Source organism: Pleurodeles waltl, chromosome 3_1 (genome assembly GCF_031143425.1).
Source record: "Pleurodeles waltl isolate 20211129_DDA chromosome 3_1, aPleWal1.hap1.20221129, whole genome shotgun sequence".
In the NCBI taxonomy this organism is placed as follows: domain Eukaryota; kingdom Metazoa; phylum Chordata; class Amphibia; order Caudata; family Salamandridae; genus Pleurodeles; species Pleurodeles waltl.
The window spans coordinates 940700615-940714808 of record NC_090440.1 but is presented as its reverse complement, the minus strand read 5'-3'; positions in this window follow the sequence as shown (position 1 = coordinate 940714808).

Below are 14194 nucleotides of genomic sequence, written 5' to 3'. Positions count from 1 at the left end.
ATAAACTGTTGCCTATCAGCTGCCTACTTGACTACATTGCCCATAATGCACCATTCAGGTGGTTGCTACACTGAAATGGAGCTCTTTTGGTTGTGCATGCTGCTGTGTACTAGGTGGGTGGGGGTATGGCAGATATGGGTGTACATGCATGTTTCATGGTACTCACTGGTTGATGGTCCTGGCGCTGACGTGTCCAGCTCTCCTATTCCAGACACTGCCTCTGGCTCCAGGGTCTCTTCCACTCTTTCCTCCAAGGGTGTGGGTGGTGGTATGGTAGATGGTCCTCCTCCAGCGCCCCTCATCTCCCTAAGGTGCTCTGCCACCCTCTCCTTGGTCCGGGAGCGCAGGTCATACCACCTTTATTAAAGTTCCTCAATGCTCCTGTGGCTCACAACCATTGAATTAACCTTTTCTTGGATTTCAGTCCAAATCCTCTTTTTCTCCAGCTCTGGCACACTGAGGGCTGCTCTCCCAAAGAGTTGATCATGGTGCTGGCAGCATTCATCCGTCAGCACCTCCAGTTCTTTTTCAGAAAACTTGATCTTTCTCTTTCTGGCTGATTCCTCCATTTTTGCTGCTGTTCCTCCTGTTGGCTATTCAGCAGTTGGAAATGGGTGTGGTCCTCCCTCCTCCCAGGTGTATTAGTAAACTTCCTGGCTGTGATGTCATCATCAAGAGCCAGGAAGTGTTTTCCAGAGTGTTCTGGTGCACCTGCATGCAATTTGTGGTACAGTCGCAATTTGCGACACCCACTCGCAATTTGCGTGTTCGTTTTTAGCGAGGTCGCAAAAAGCGACCTCGCAAACAGCGGACTCGCAATCTGCGGTGCGACTTCATTTGCGAGTCACAAAATGAAGTCACTTTTTCTTGTTGGATACCATTTTGCGAGTCGGAAATTGCGAGTCGCAACGACTCGCAATTTCCGATTCGCAATTGTTTAGCTACCTACATCTGGCCCTTAATGCGTGTCAGAATGGAGGCAGATTTTTGTTGTGTAGATTTTATTGGAGGGCACACAAATGATAATAAAACCCTTTGAAGCTGCCTTAAAGGTGTCCCAAACAGAATGGAATGATGTCTGATTGTTGCCATCGAACTGGAAACATTAAATAAGGGAGTTGGCATAGGAAGCAAGAAAAGAGGCGCCCGATAGTAGCGCATTGTTGAACTTTCAAGGAGATTTGTTAGTCCCACTGGTGAGGATATCTAAATCAGCTTCTACTGGGGCGTGGTCCGATATAAGTATAGAACCAATCTCTGATTTAACCACGTGTTGCAATAAACTTTTACTTAAGAAAATATAATCCAATCTAGATTGGGAGTGGTGAGTGGGGGAGTAAAAAGAGTAGTCTGACAGGTCGGGATTGTATAATCTCCAACAATAGGAGAGTAAGGCCCTCATTACGAGTTTGGTGGTCTTCGGGCAAGACGGCCACGGAAAATCCAGCCACCATCCCGCCAGTGTTGGTGGAACAGTGACCGCCGTATTACGAGTTACAAGCACCAGGCTGACGAAACACAGCCAGAAATCCAACACTGCCAGTGCCACTGATGGCGAAAGAGCGACTGGGCCTGCCATGCCAACACCATACCGGCCACCATATAATGAGTCAGAATACAGCACAGCGGAATGTGGACGGCGGGAAACCATTGGCGGTGCACCCTGGCGGGCTAGAAAATCACCGCCAATGGAAGACAACACTAGATTGGACAGTTCGAATACCTCACACCTGAAACACATACACACCTGTTCACTGCACCATAAAACACCCCTCCTCCCACCCCATCAAACCCTTGCAAATACTACCAGGACCCAGAGATATACAACCTACGAACCACTGCACATTGACCACTGAGTACACACGGTGCATGCACTCCCACAATATGTCACGCCACAATCACCCACGCTTCACCGACAATGAATTGCGGGCCATGGTGGACAAGATAGTCAGAGTAAAGCCACAACTGATGGGAGCACAAGTCCAGCAAACATCAATGGCCAGGAAAACCGAGCTATGGCAGAGGATCGTCAACAGGGTGAAGGCAGTCGGCAGCTGCCCACACACAAGGGAGGACATCAGAAAGAGATAGAACGACCTCAGGGGTAAAGTCCGCTCCATGGCATCCAGGCACAACATTGCCTTCAACAAGACTGGTGGTGGACCCCCACCTCCTCCCCTTGACTTCACATTCTGAGAGGAGAAGGTCTTGGACATCATGCATCCTGAGGGCCTGACTGGAATTATTGGAGGGATTGATACTGGTAAGGAACCTACACCACTGCTGAACACTAACCACTCCAGTCCTGCATGCCTCCCAAGCACCTATACTCCCCATCAAGAATGCACCCCCCACTACCACCCCACTTTCCTACTCTGCATTCTACACCACCTCTCTCCCACTTTCCACACACCTATCCCGCACAGTGCACTCTAAACCTTCACTATCTCCTCAACTACCACTCCCACAATCCATCACTAGTCATGCTGGATCCAAGTCACACTCACACCTCACAATGGTACACCTGCATGGAAATTCATCCCACAGCCCACCCAGACTGCTAGCCAACACCACCTCACTACCTATGCCAATTACAGTAATGTCAAACAGCAAACCCACAACTACAAATGATATGACAAGCATGGCCCAAAGGCCGTTCACCATGCAGTGTCAGCATTGGTGCAAATGTCATTGTCATCCCTGGGTAACGATTCCACCCATTGCAAGCGGCCCACCATGACACTACAATTGCATTTCCACATACTAATCTCACCCTTTCCATCCACAGCTAACCCTGCTACTGCCATCCAGCAGAGGATGCCAGAGTCAGACAGCCTTCCCCAAGATGAATGCCCCAGTAGATGTCTGGAGGATGACGAATAGCCTGGGCCATATTGGGTGACTGGCCAGTCCACCCGTAGCAGCCCCAACCTAGACACCCCAGATTCACCCTCCCGTGTGGCTACAACACCACAGCTAGCCACTCCTCCCCAAACCTGTGTATCATGGGCCACTTAATTAGAGGTTCACCCCACAGTACAGGGGCCTGAGTCAAGGGCACCTGCACCAGACAATGAAGGCCTTGGTGCTACAGAGGCATAGGCAGAGGGGGCCAGTGCTAATGGGAGGGGATCTATGGTCCCAGGGAGGGAGCAGCAACAACATCAGACTGGCCAGGAGGCCCTCACCCATGTCCTGGGTGCATACCACCAAACCCAGGACACCATGGCCTTGATTTTCACTACCCCACAGGAGACCCAGAGGCTACTGAGGGAGAACCATCAGGAGGCCATGCAGCAGTGGCAGACCCACAATGCCACCATGACCACCATAACAGGGGTGCTGACGGAACTTACCTCCATCCTGCCTCAGTTCACCTCCCATCAGCAGGCCCCTACCATTAGGCAGATCACATCTGAGCCCTCCAGGTCAGCCACAACCAGTGGAAGTGAGGCCCTGCCACAGGACACCAGTACTCCTACCCCTGTAGCTGAGGAGCCCCCACGCAAGCGAGGATGTTCAACCAGACATCCAGCCTCCACTGATGCCAAGACCAAGACCACCGCCAGGAAGTAAGCCACTTCTGAACATACCCTCTTGTGTGTCACAGCAACACCCTCTTGACTTTCCACTTGTCACGGTTTCAGGTGGGTCTGATCAGGACTCTGGTTGGGACACCCCTTGAGGTCACCGAATATCCTAAAGAGGTAGTGTACTGGGGCAGAAGAGCAGCTAAAGGCATACACGGAAAAGACAGCTATAGACAGGCACAGGAAACAGGAAAGTAAAAGCAGAGCAACCCTTGTGTGAACAAACAGGAAACAGATTACTAATGGAAAAACATGCTGGGGTTGTACACACAGCAGGGCGCAGAACCTCCCACAGTGACAGGGAATTTCAATGTCTCTGTGCAGTTTGCTCTTACAGATAGTCACCCTGCCAGCCCCATAGAAAGGAGGCAGCATAAGTGATTCTGTCTCTGGACCCTGGAGCACAAACAAGGATAGTACTTACATATACAAGATACGCTCTTTTGGGTCCAGCTGGAAACACAGTGGCGATTCCTGGAAAAACAGCAATAGCACACTGTCACTGTTAGGCACGAAAGACAACGTATAACACTAGACAATGATGGGGGCTGGAATTGCCTCCTGGAAACCAGGAGCCAACCCCAGTACAAAGGAGGACACTTACACACTGGTGAAGACTGATAGAACACTTACCAGACACAAGTACTGAGAGGAAACAGAAACAGAAGGGACAAACTAAGAGATAGAAGCAGGAACTGGGAACAGGCTCAGGCTGAAGCAAAGGCAGGACTAGGGTTGGAAAACAGGGTGCAATCTTCTGGCTGGGACAAACAGAGACAGGACTGGGAAACTGAGAGCAGGCTCTGGCTGGAACAGGCAAGGACAGGGCTGGAATACAGGGAGTAGGAAAAAGCAGTAAACAGGACTGAGAAACAGAGAGCAGGTTCAGGCTGAAACAAGGCAGGAGCAGGACAGAGAAACAGGGAGCAGCCTCTGGAAGAAACAAACAGGTAGGAAGAGATAGGAAGCAGACTCTGGCTGAAACAATCAGGAGCAGTGCAGAGAAACAGGAAACAGGCTCAAACTGGAACAGAACAGGAACAAGACTGGAACTTCAACCAATAAAGGGTCTGTAACACAATGGAATCAAACTCCAATGCATGACGGGGATCTTGAGGAAATGGCTGCTTATAAGCAGTTCCAAGTTGCAGAAACACCCAGTTGGAATCACATGACTGGGCTGCACAGGAGAGGTCTCAGGTGTGTGTAGTTTCAGTTTCAGGCACTTGCAAGCCTTGGAGGAGAGGATCCGGTGAAAAGGAGCAACTGGACTTCTCCCATAGAAAACAATGAGAAACAAAATCCAGGCTTTCCTAACTACCAGGCTGTGCATTATGGGATTTGCAGTCCCAGGAAGCAAATGTAGTACTACACAAGTATACAATGGCGAAAAGAGAAACAAACAGGAGTCAGCAAGGGACTCTAGATAAGTGTTCAAAGTGAGTCCCCTTACAGCGCCCCCTAGAAATGGGACGACAGAGTCGTAACACCACTGTCATAACACCTGTTTCACATGGCCATCATACTGGACAACAACTCCCAACAGGTGGGCTAAGTACTCTGATGATCCCACTCGCCATGACCGCACTCATCAGCCTTTGCATTGGTATTATAAAAATAAACACCTTTGAGCACAGTTTCTGTCTACATCTTTATCTACCATGAGTACAAAATCTACAGCCATGACATATGTAATAGGAAGACCATTGATCTACCAATTTATGTGACAGTCCCAGAAGGGGGAGCAATTATTTACAAGTTCTCTAATACAGTTAACCACACCACATCTAAAGCAATGGGTTCACCCTGTACCCACATTGAACACACAACCCTGGTAGCAGCCCTGCACACGGCACACATTGCTACTGGTTACATATCATGGCTTTGACATGTACCTGTATATCAGTGGAAGTATTGTTGTATCAGCTCTGCAATGGAATCAGCTGCATCCTTGTCATCCTCCTCCTCATCACTCCCCATGTCCCTTTCATCAGCCACTGGCACAGCGGCACCCTCCTTAGCATCCAGTAATGGCATGTGACGTCTGAGAGCCAAATTGTGTAACGTGCAGCATGCTACAGTCATCTGGCACACTTTTGCTGGTCTGTGTGGGCCCCTCCAATAAGGTGCAGGCACCTGAATCTGGCTTTCAGCACTCCAAAGGTGTGTTCTATTACCAGTCGGGTCCTATCACGGGCCTCACTGAAACGTTTTTCTGATGCTGTAGTCAGATGCCTGAGAGGTGTCAGGATGGGATAACCAGAGTCACCTGTGTGCAGAGAGGTAATAGGCATATTGAAAACTGCAAGTAAATCTGGAAGGTGGTGTAGAGTGTGCAGAATACAGAGGCACACATATGACACAATACATAACAATGAGCCAGGCATGATCATTTTGCGGTGGTGCCATCAAGTGTGGGATGCTGCTATTCTGCAGTATGTAGGCATCATGCACTGACCCTGGGAACCGGGCAGTCACTTGAGTGATGTAGAGGTCTGAGAGACATACCACCTGAACATTGGTTCAGAAGAAGTTTTTACGGTTCCTAAACACCTGTTCACTCCTCATGTGTGACACCAGGACAATTAGGGTCCCATCAATAGCCCCGATCACATGTAGCACATGCTACAGGGTAGAAGGCTGCTTTCACAGTGTGCAGATCACCACGTTGGGGGAACCTTATATAGCTGCCAATATGTTTGAGTAGGGCATATAGGACGTTCTTCAAGACGTTACTGAACATGGGCTGGGACATTCCAGCAGCCCAGCCCACTGTTATTTGGAAAGACCCTGAGGCAAAGAAGTGGAGGACTGCCAACACCTGTACTGTGAGTGTGATGGCATTGGGATTACGAATACCAGGCCGCAGATCCGGCTCCAACAGCCTCACAAGCTCCATGATGGTCTGACGGTTGAGCTGATAGCACTGGATGAGGTGCCTCACTTCAAGGGTGGCAAGATTGATCAGAAGCCTGTAGACAGGAGCATTCCTCACCATCATTCTTCCACCGTACCTGGGAATAGGAGGGAGTGGCAATCATTGTGTGCATAAAAGACTGTGTGGACGTAGTGGAGCTGTGGACAGGTCACTATTTAACATCCATGATGCACCTCATTAACCCCCTCTGTACACATTATAGAAGTAAAATGTCAGCTACCTATCCTGCATGCACAGGAGAGATGGAAGTGAGTGAATCCTGCTGGCATAGGATGTCATAGCGGTAGGCGGGCGCTACCGCTGGCCTACCGCCGTGGAACTCCTCATTGGCCATTTCATGTACTCATGTTCACTTGGCTCATGGCACTCATGCTGTGAAGACCTCCACTGCGTGTGCTGCTGTGTTTTACCACTGGTAGCCAAGATGCCACATGCTGCAGGGAATAGGGTTCCAGCCTTCTCACAGGAAGAACTTGAGAAACTTGTGGAGGGTGTCCTACCCCTGTATGCCCAGTTGTATGCAGCACCAGTGCAGCAGGTGAGTGCACTATGATTGTACTGTCTGTGAGTGGTACGAATATGGATGGGGGGTCTGGGACGAGGATGAGTGACTTGTGGAAGGACCTGGCTGAGGGCTGTGAGGACAACTGGAAGGTTGAAATGTGCATCTGTTCAGGGGATTTGTTGCGTCCAATGCAGTCCCTAAAATGCCACGCTACATGACTGTCTCCTTTTCTCCGTGTCATCCATGCAGGTGAGCGCCCATCAGAAGAAGGGGATCTGGTGAGCCATCGCCAAGCAAGTGCGGACCCTGGGGTTCCATGCCCGGCGGAGCACCCACTGCAGGAAGAGGTGGGAGGGCCTGAGATGCTGGGGGAGGACTAGGAATAATGCCATTATCGGTAAGTAATGGACGCATTTATAAGCAACCTTTTCATAACACTACCTATGGCAGGACCTTCACTCTTCGCCCCTCTGCTCTCTTTCCAACTTTGCCTCCCGTTTCTCCATCAAACTTCTTTCATAACCAATGAGAAATAGAAAGCAAAAAGAAATACGGATAGCCCAAACAACCACCCCAAAAGAGTGCCCAGAACAGGAAACTCCTAGGCAGACAGAGGACAGAACTCTGTGGCCCAATCAAGTAACTCAGTGGACCAGCAGAGCAATCCAATAGTGGCAAACAAACGCAAAGGCAGGGGACCAGTCCACCCCCCAACAAAGCACACCACAGAAGGCCCAAGCAAGACAGCCCTAGATGCAGCCCACCAGCAAGAAGACAGCTCCTGAATACCCAGGGAAGGAACCACACCTGACAACACCCCAACCAGATACGAGAAGGTAACAACCCACTCAAGGCAGCAGTAGAAGAACACACCCCTACCATAGCAGGACCAAAAAGCCCAAAGAATGCAACCTCACAACAGAACAACGGCACTCCAATCAGGCACCACAGAAAAGAGCACACATACCAAACAGAGTAACATGCACACCCCACCAGAGGACCACCAGAGGACAGAGCAGGAAGAAATGACCACAGGAGCACCCCATGACATGTAGGGGAAACCAAACTGACCATAGGCATGACTGAGGGAACTGGCCAGACACACCCAACAGAAAGGAAACATACAAGACAAGATCAAAACGGAAAAAGGCATCAAACATACAGGAGCCACTCCCCAACAACTCCAGAGGGAGGGCTGGGAAGCCAAGTGGAGATGGAAACACCAGAAGACCCCACACCAGACCATCCCACAACCACACCAGCAGAGGGAACCAAGACGCTGGAGGCCGCTGTGGCACCACCAAAAACCGCAGAACCCAGACACACCGGACCCAAGCCAGAAAAGCCGAACCAACTGAAATGGTGGGAAGGCAAACAAGAGGCCCAGAGGACAACCATAAGGCAACCTGGCCACAACCCAAGCCAGAGGACAGTGCCCAAACAAAACGGCTGCACCGAAGCAGACACTGGAGAAGGAAACAGGACTACCACTGGAAGTCCTCACAGCAGGACAAGGAAGAGAGACAGACAAGGGCGCAAGGAGCATGTAATGGCACAGCCAAACAGAACAGCTCAGACACACCCCATCCTCTGAAAGAAGAGAACAGTAGGAGACAGAACAGAAACCAATGCCCAGAAGAAAATGTCCTGAGCAATCAAGGCCAGGGCCCCAGACTAGAAACCAATGAACCCACTGAGAGACCAGCCAAGAATCCCCACCGAGAGAGACCGGCAGCCTGCAGAACAATCAGCGCAGCCAGAGGAGACAGGGGAATCACTGAGACCAGACGTCCCAGCACCAGCCACCACAACGGATCCCCGTGGACCATGCCCTCCCAAGAAAAATAGACAGAAAGAACAAGAGCCCCCGAAGACCAGAGGAAGAGAATACAATTGACCAGAAAGTGCAGGGGAAATCTAGCCCAGGGGACTAGTAACACTGGGAAGCCCAGAACCGAACCAAAAAGGACAAACCCCAATAAGCCATAGGACCTCTAAGCGCAACATGACGACTGACTGAACCAAGTGGCAAATGGCAAGGCCTGTGAACTCCCACAAAATGTCCAAGAAGAAGAGGACTGGGGGCAGCACTCCAAGGAGTGCCAGACCCAGGAACGGGATTGCAAATGGGGAGCAACACCCCCAGCATCCATCCCCACTGCCTCAGAGAGAAAAACCAGGCCACTAGCAAAGCGGACAAAGAGGATGTGTGCAAATCATCCCAGGAAAGACAGCAAGCAACCATGCAAGCAGTGCCAGAACAGCCAACAGAGCAAAGCACCAAGCTCCCACCAGAACAGCCACCCCACAGTCCAAAAATGCCCCATGAAGAATAGCGCAAAATCCAAGCCAAGGCTGCTGCAGTGCAGAAATCGAGCAGGAGGTCCTCAGTGGGGGGCACCGACACTGACTTTGAGGGACTGGCACAGAAGGCTCATCAGCAGACATCACCCGAGAGCAGGAGGGAAAGCACCCCCAAAATGGACAAATGGAGGAAGAAAAAAAGGTTGCCAATGGCGAAAGCAGGCAATAGTGGAGGGAGAGCCCAGCAGCGAACCAAACAGGCCCGAGGCGGATGCAGGACCACACGCCCTCAGCATCAGGCAAGCGGATAGGGCAGATGTCCAAACAGTGCCCTGTGCACCAGTACTCATAATGTTACAAAGAAAGCACTGGGCAGAAATGGGAGAACCGTCCATAGAGGGAAGGGCGAAAGCCAAACAGGATAACCTGTAGGTGGAAGAACGACCCTCACAACAAAAGCACAGCATGTGGAGAGAGGGAGGAACCGTAAACAATCCGCAACTCCCCAAACCTACAGCAGCAAAACCAAGAACAGGACCCCCGAAGGGCAAGGCAAGCCCACAGGGTGAAAACCGAGTGAGGAAACAGGCTACAGCGCCACAGCACATGTCATGCATTCCCACACAAGGGTCAGAAGGACTCACAACTGCCCGAGAAATCAAAATCTCACCTGAAGAAACAGAAGGAACCGCCACCTCTGATGCCGAAGAAACATAGACCGCAACCAAATTCACACGTGGTGATGACTAGAGAGGCGTCGTAGGCCGAGTCCATAAAGCAGGGAAAGCCCACTGATACACCAAGAGGAACCCATACATCAAAGGTACACGTTAATACATTTATACATCCCGGAACAGTCCACAAATTGTGAATCCACAGGAAACTCCAGAGACCAAGTATCGTACCCTGCAGAGTGCGAACGGAGGAATGTAAACACCAGGCCACATGGCACTCCCAACCCCCAGGGGGAGGATCCTATACCAGAACCATCAGGGCAAAGGGGACCCTCCAACAGTGTAGGGCATCGAACCCGCAACCCCCACCACAAATAAGCATGTGCAGAAGCACCACAACTGTCAGGAGAGGTGCACTCCCCAGTCTCTGCATAGGTGCCCAGTCCAGCAGAGGCCCCAACCCAGAAGCACAACCCCAGCTGCAGCAGAACTGCCCGACTCCGTCACAGCATCTGCAAGCCACATTCCAGAGAGAGCTGCACTGTCCCATGAGAATGCCACCAGGCCGGAAGACCACTGCAGGGAGCACCACATCGCACCCCACATAGATCCAGTACTGAAGAACTCCATGCCCGGCCGTTTAGGAGAAAAGAGATAAGTCTACAGTGATACAAAAAAAAACAGGAGGTGGAGGGGGTGAGGGGCATTTTTATTTAGGAAAGGAGGGGTCTACTGGAGCCAAGAGAGTCTTGTTGGTTACTGAGGAAGGCGAGGGGGCGGGAGGTAATGTATATATTAGTGTGTGTGTGTGCACACATATTTACAAGGCTACGCAAGATGGAATAGAACATATATAAAAGTGAAACTAAAGACTTTGGTGGTCATTACAACCCTGGCGGTCGGTGTTAAAGCGGCGGTAATACCAACAACAGGCCGGCGGTAAAAGGTTTGCAATTACGACCGTGGCGGAAACCGCCAACAAAGACAGACACTTTAACACTCCGACTGCCACAGCGGTACAAACAAATAGCTTGGCGGTCACCGCCAACAGACAGGCGGGAGACAATGTACCGCCCACACTATTATGACAGGCCAATCCGCCACCTTTTCCGGGGCGGATTCACCGTGGATAAAAACATGGTGGAAACAGGAATCCCGAAGGGAAAACGCTCACCTCTACACACCCCACAAGGAACGAGGATGCCATGGATCCGGAACTCCAAATTCTCCCTGCAATATTCTTCCTGCTCCTCTACCAGGAGCACGAACGCCGGCGGTGAAGACCACGGTGAGTACTGCGCCTACGACACAGGGGAGGGGGGGTGGCAAAAAACAGGGACACACAAACGCAACACCCTCACCCCCCACCCACTACAACACACACACTAATGCATATCAATACATCACAGTTACATCCCCCAAACCCCTTTGGAAGAATGCAAAGACAATAGAAAATGAGTGTAACCCTTGTAATATATTAAAAGCAAGTAGGCAGAAATATATATATACACCATGTACAAAATATATACCAAGCATAGTAGCCCAGGTAGTGCTCTAAGAAAGTCCGTGGAACACTGGGACCACACGGTATGGGCGAGGCCCACACAAGATCCCCGACCATGACGGAGAGAACACTGCAAGGGCATCAGAGAGCATCTAAACAGGCACCTCAGGGGGAGGGAAAGGGGGGGCACCTCAGCTGCTTGAGTGCACAACGCCAAATCCACGAGGGGGCCACATGCCCACTGTCCAATCCGGGGGAGTGCAAAGCCACAGTGTCTCAAGTCTCTACAGTGGGTGGGTTGCCCACTGTCCAATCCTGGGGAGTGCAAAGCCACAGTCTCTCAAGTCTCTACAGTGGGTGGGTTGCCCACTGTTCAATCCTGGGGAGTGCAAAGCCACAGTCTCACAAGTCTCTACAGTGGGTGGGTTGCCCACTGTTCAATCCTGGGGAGTGCAAAGCCACAGTCTCACAAGTGGATGACAGTTTCCACTGGTTCTGGAGAGGGCATGGTGCCCAGAGTGCTTCATCCTGCTAAGGACAGAGGTACTGGATGACAGTCTCCACTGGTTCTGGAGGGGGCATGGTGCCCAGAGTGCTTCATCCTGCTAAGGACAGAGGTAGTGGATGGATCTCTCCACTGGTTCCGGTGCCTTGTTCAGCGGTGCTTGAGATGGCGGTGGCCTGTGCAGCGGTTCTTGAGACGGCGGTGCCCTGTTCAGCGGTGCTTGAGACGGCGGTGCCCTGTGCAGCGGTGCTTGAGAGGGTGGTGCCCTGTTCAGCAGTGCTTGAGACGGCGGTGCCCTGTTCAGCGGTGCTTGAGGCGGAGGTGCCCTGTTCAGCGGTGCTTGAGATGGCGGTCTCCATTGCAGGGTCTCAGCTGCTGGCGGTCCTTCATGGCCCAGCAGGGCTTTTGCTGGCGGTCTTTCATGGCCCAGCGGGGCTTTTGCTGGCAGTCCTTCATGGCCCAGCAGCGGGGCTAGTGCTGGTGGTCCTTCATAGCCCAGCGGGGTTGGGGCTGGTGCTGGCGGTGGCCTCCTGGCCAGGTGGGCTGGTGCTGGCAGTGGCCTCCTGGGCAGCTGGGCTGGTGCTGGCGGTGTCCTCCTGGGCAGCTGGGTTGGTGCTGGCGGTGGCCTCCTGGGCAGCTGGGCTGGGGCTGGTAGTGGCCTCCTGGGTAGCTGGGCTGGTGCTGGTGGTGGCCTCGTGGGCAGCTGGGCTGATGCTGGCGGTGGCCTCCTGGGCAGCTGTGCTGGTGCTGGCGGTGGCCTCCTGGGCAGCTGGGCTGATGCTGGCGGTGGCCTCCTGGGCAGGTGAGCTGGGGCTGGCGGTGGCCTCCTGGGCATTGGGGATGATGGCGGTCTTCTCCGCCGTGCTGCTTTTCCCAGACTTGCCGGGTTTCTTGTGGCCCTTCCCCACCTTGGAAGGTGTCACAGCTGACCCCACACTGCCACCTGTACCCCTGGGAGCAGCTTTGGTGGTTGGAGTCTTCCCCCTCTCCCGCTGGGCACTGGCCAACTTCTGATGCTTGACAGGTGGGGGACTGTCTGTGCTGTGGCTCCGTGCCACACTGGCTGCCCTGGTGGCCGGTGCACTCCAGATTCCGGTGACTACAGGCACCACTGGTCCCGGAGATGTTGTGGCTGAGGTGCTAGTTCGGGACCCATGAGACGGACGGCGTGGGGGAGGTGTGGGAAAGAGGTCAAGGTTGGACAGGAAACGTTTTTTGGGCACACTGGGATGGGTAGCTGGAGGGGGTTTGGGAGTGGAGGAAGAGGTGGTGGTTGTAGGAGGTGTACATTTGGTGACTTTGGGTGAAGGTGCATGCGCTGGACGCTGTCGTGAGGTGGATGACTGTTGGGTGGGTGTGTGCCTGCGCTTGTGTATCTTAGAGAGTGGGCGTCACAGACACACTGGGAAAGGATATAGGGGACGTGTGAATGGTAGTGGGGTGGTGACTGCACGTGAGCGGGGTGTGGTGGTGGGTGTGCTGGAGAAGGACATAGGGGGTCATTCCGACCACGGCGGGCGGCGGACGCCACCCGCCGTGCGGAAACCTCCCAAAGACCGCACCGCGGTCAAATTCTAACTTTCCCGCTGGGCCGGCGGGCGATCTCCAAAAGATCGCCCGCCGGCCCCACGGGAAAGCCCCTGCAAAGAGGAAGCCGGCTCCGAATGGAGCCGGCGGATTTGCAGGGGTGCGACGGGTGCAGTGGCACCCGTCGCGATTTTCAGTGTCTGCACAGCAGACACTGAAAATCTTTGTGGGGCCCTGTTAGGGGGCCCCTGCACTGCCCATGCCAGTGGCATGGGCAGTGCAGGGGCCCCCAGGGGCCCCACGACACCCTTTCCCGCCAGCCTGGTTCTGGCAGTGAAAACCGCCAGAAACAGGCTGGCGGGAAGGGGGTCGGAATCCCCATGGCGGCGCTGCAAGCAGCGCCGCCATGGAGGATTCCCTGGGCCAGGGGTAAACCGGCGGGAAACCGCCGGTTCCCCTTTTCTGACCGCGGCTTTACCGCCGCGGTCAGAATAGCCCAGGAAGCACCGCCAGCCTGTTGGCGGTGCTTCCGTGGTCGTTGGCCCTGGCGGTAGATGACCGCCAGGGTCAGAATGACCCCCATAGTGTCTGTAGAGGTAGTGCATGCAGGTGTGAGTGTAGACGAGACTGGGAGGGAGGAGGGAGAC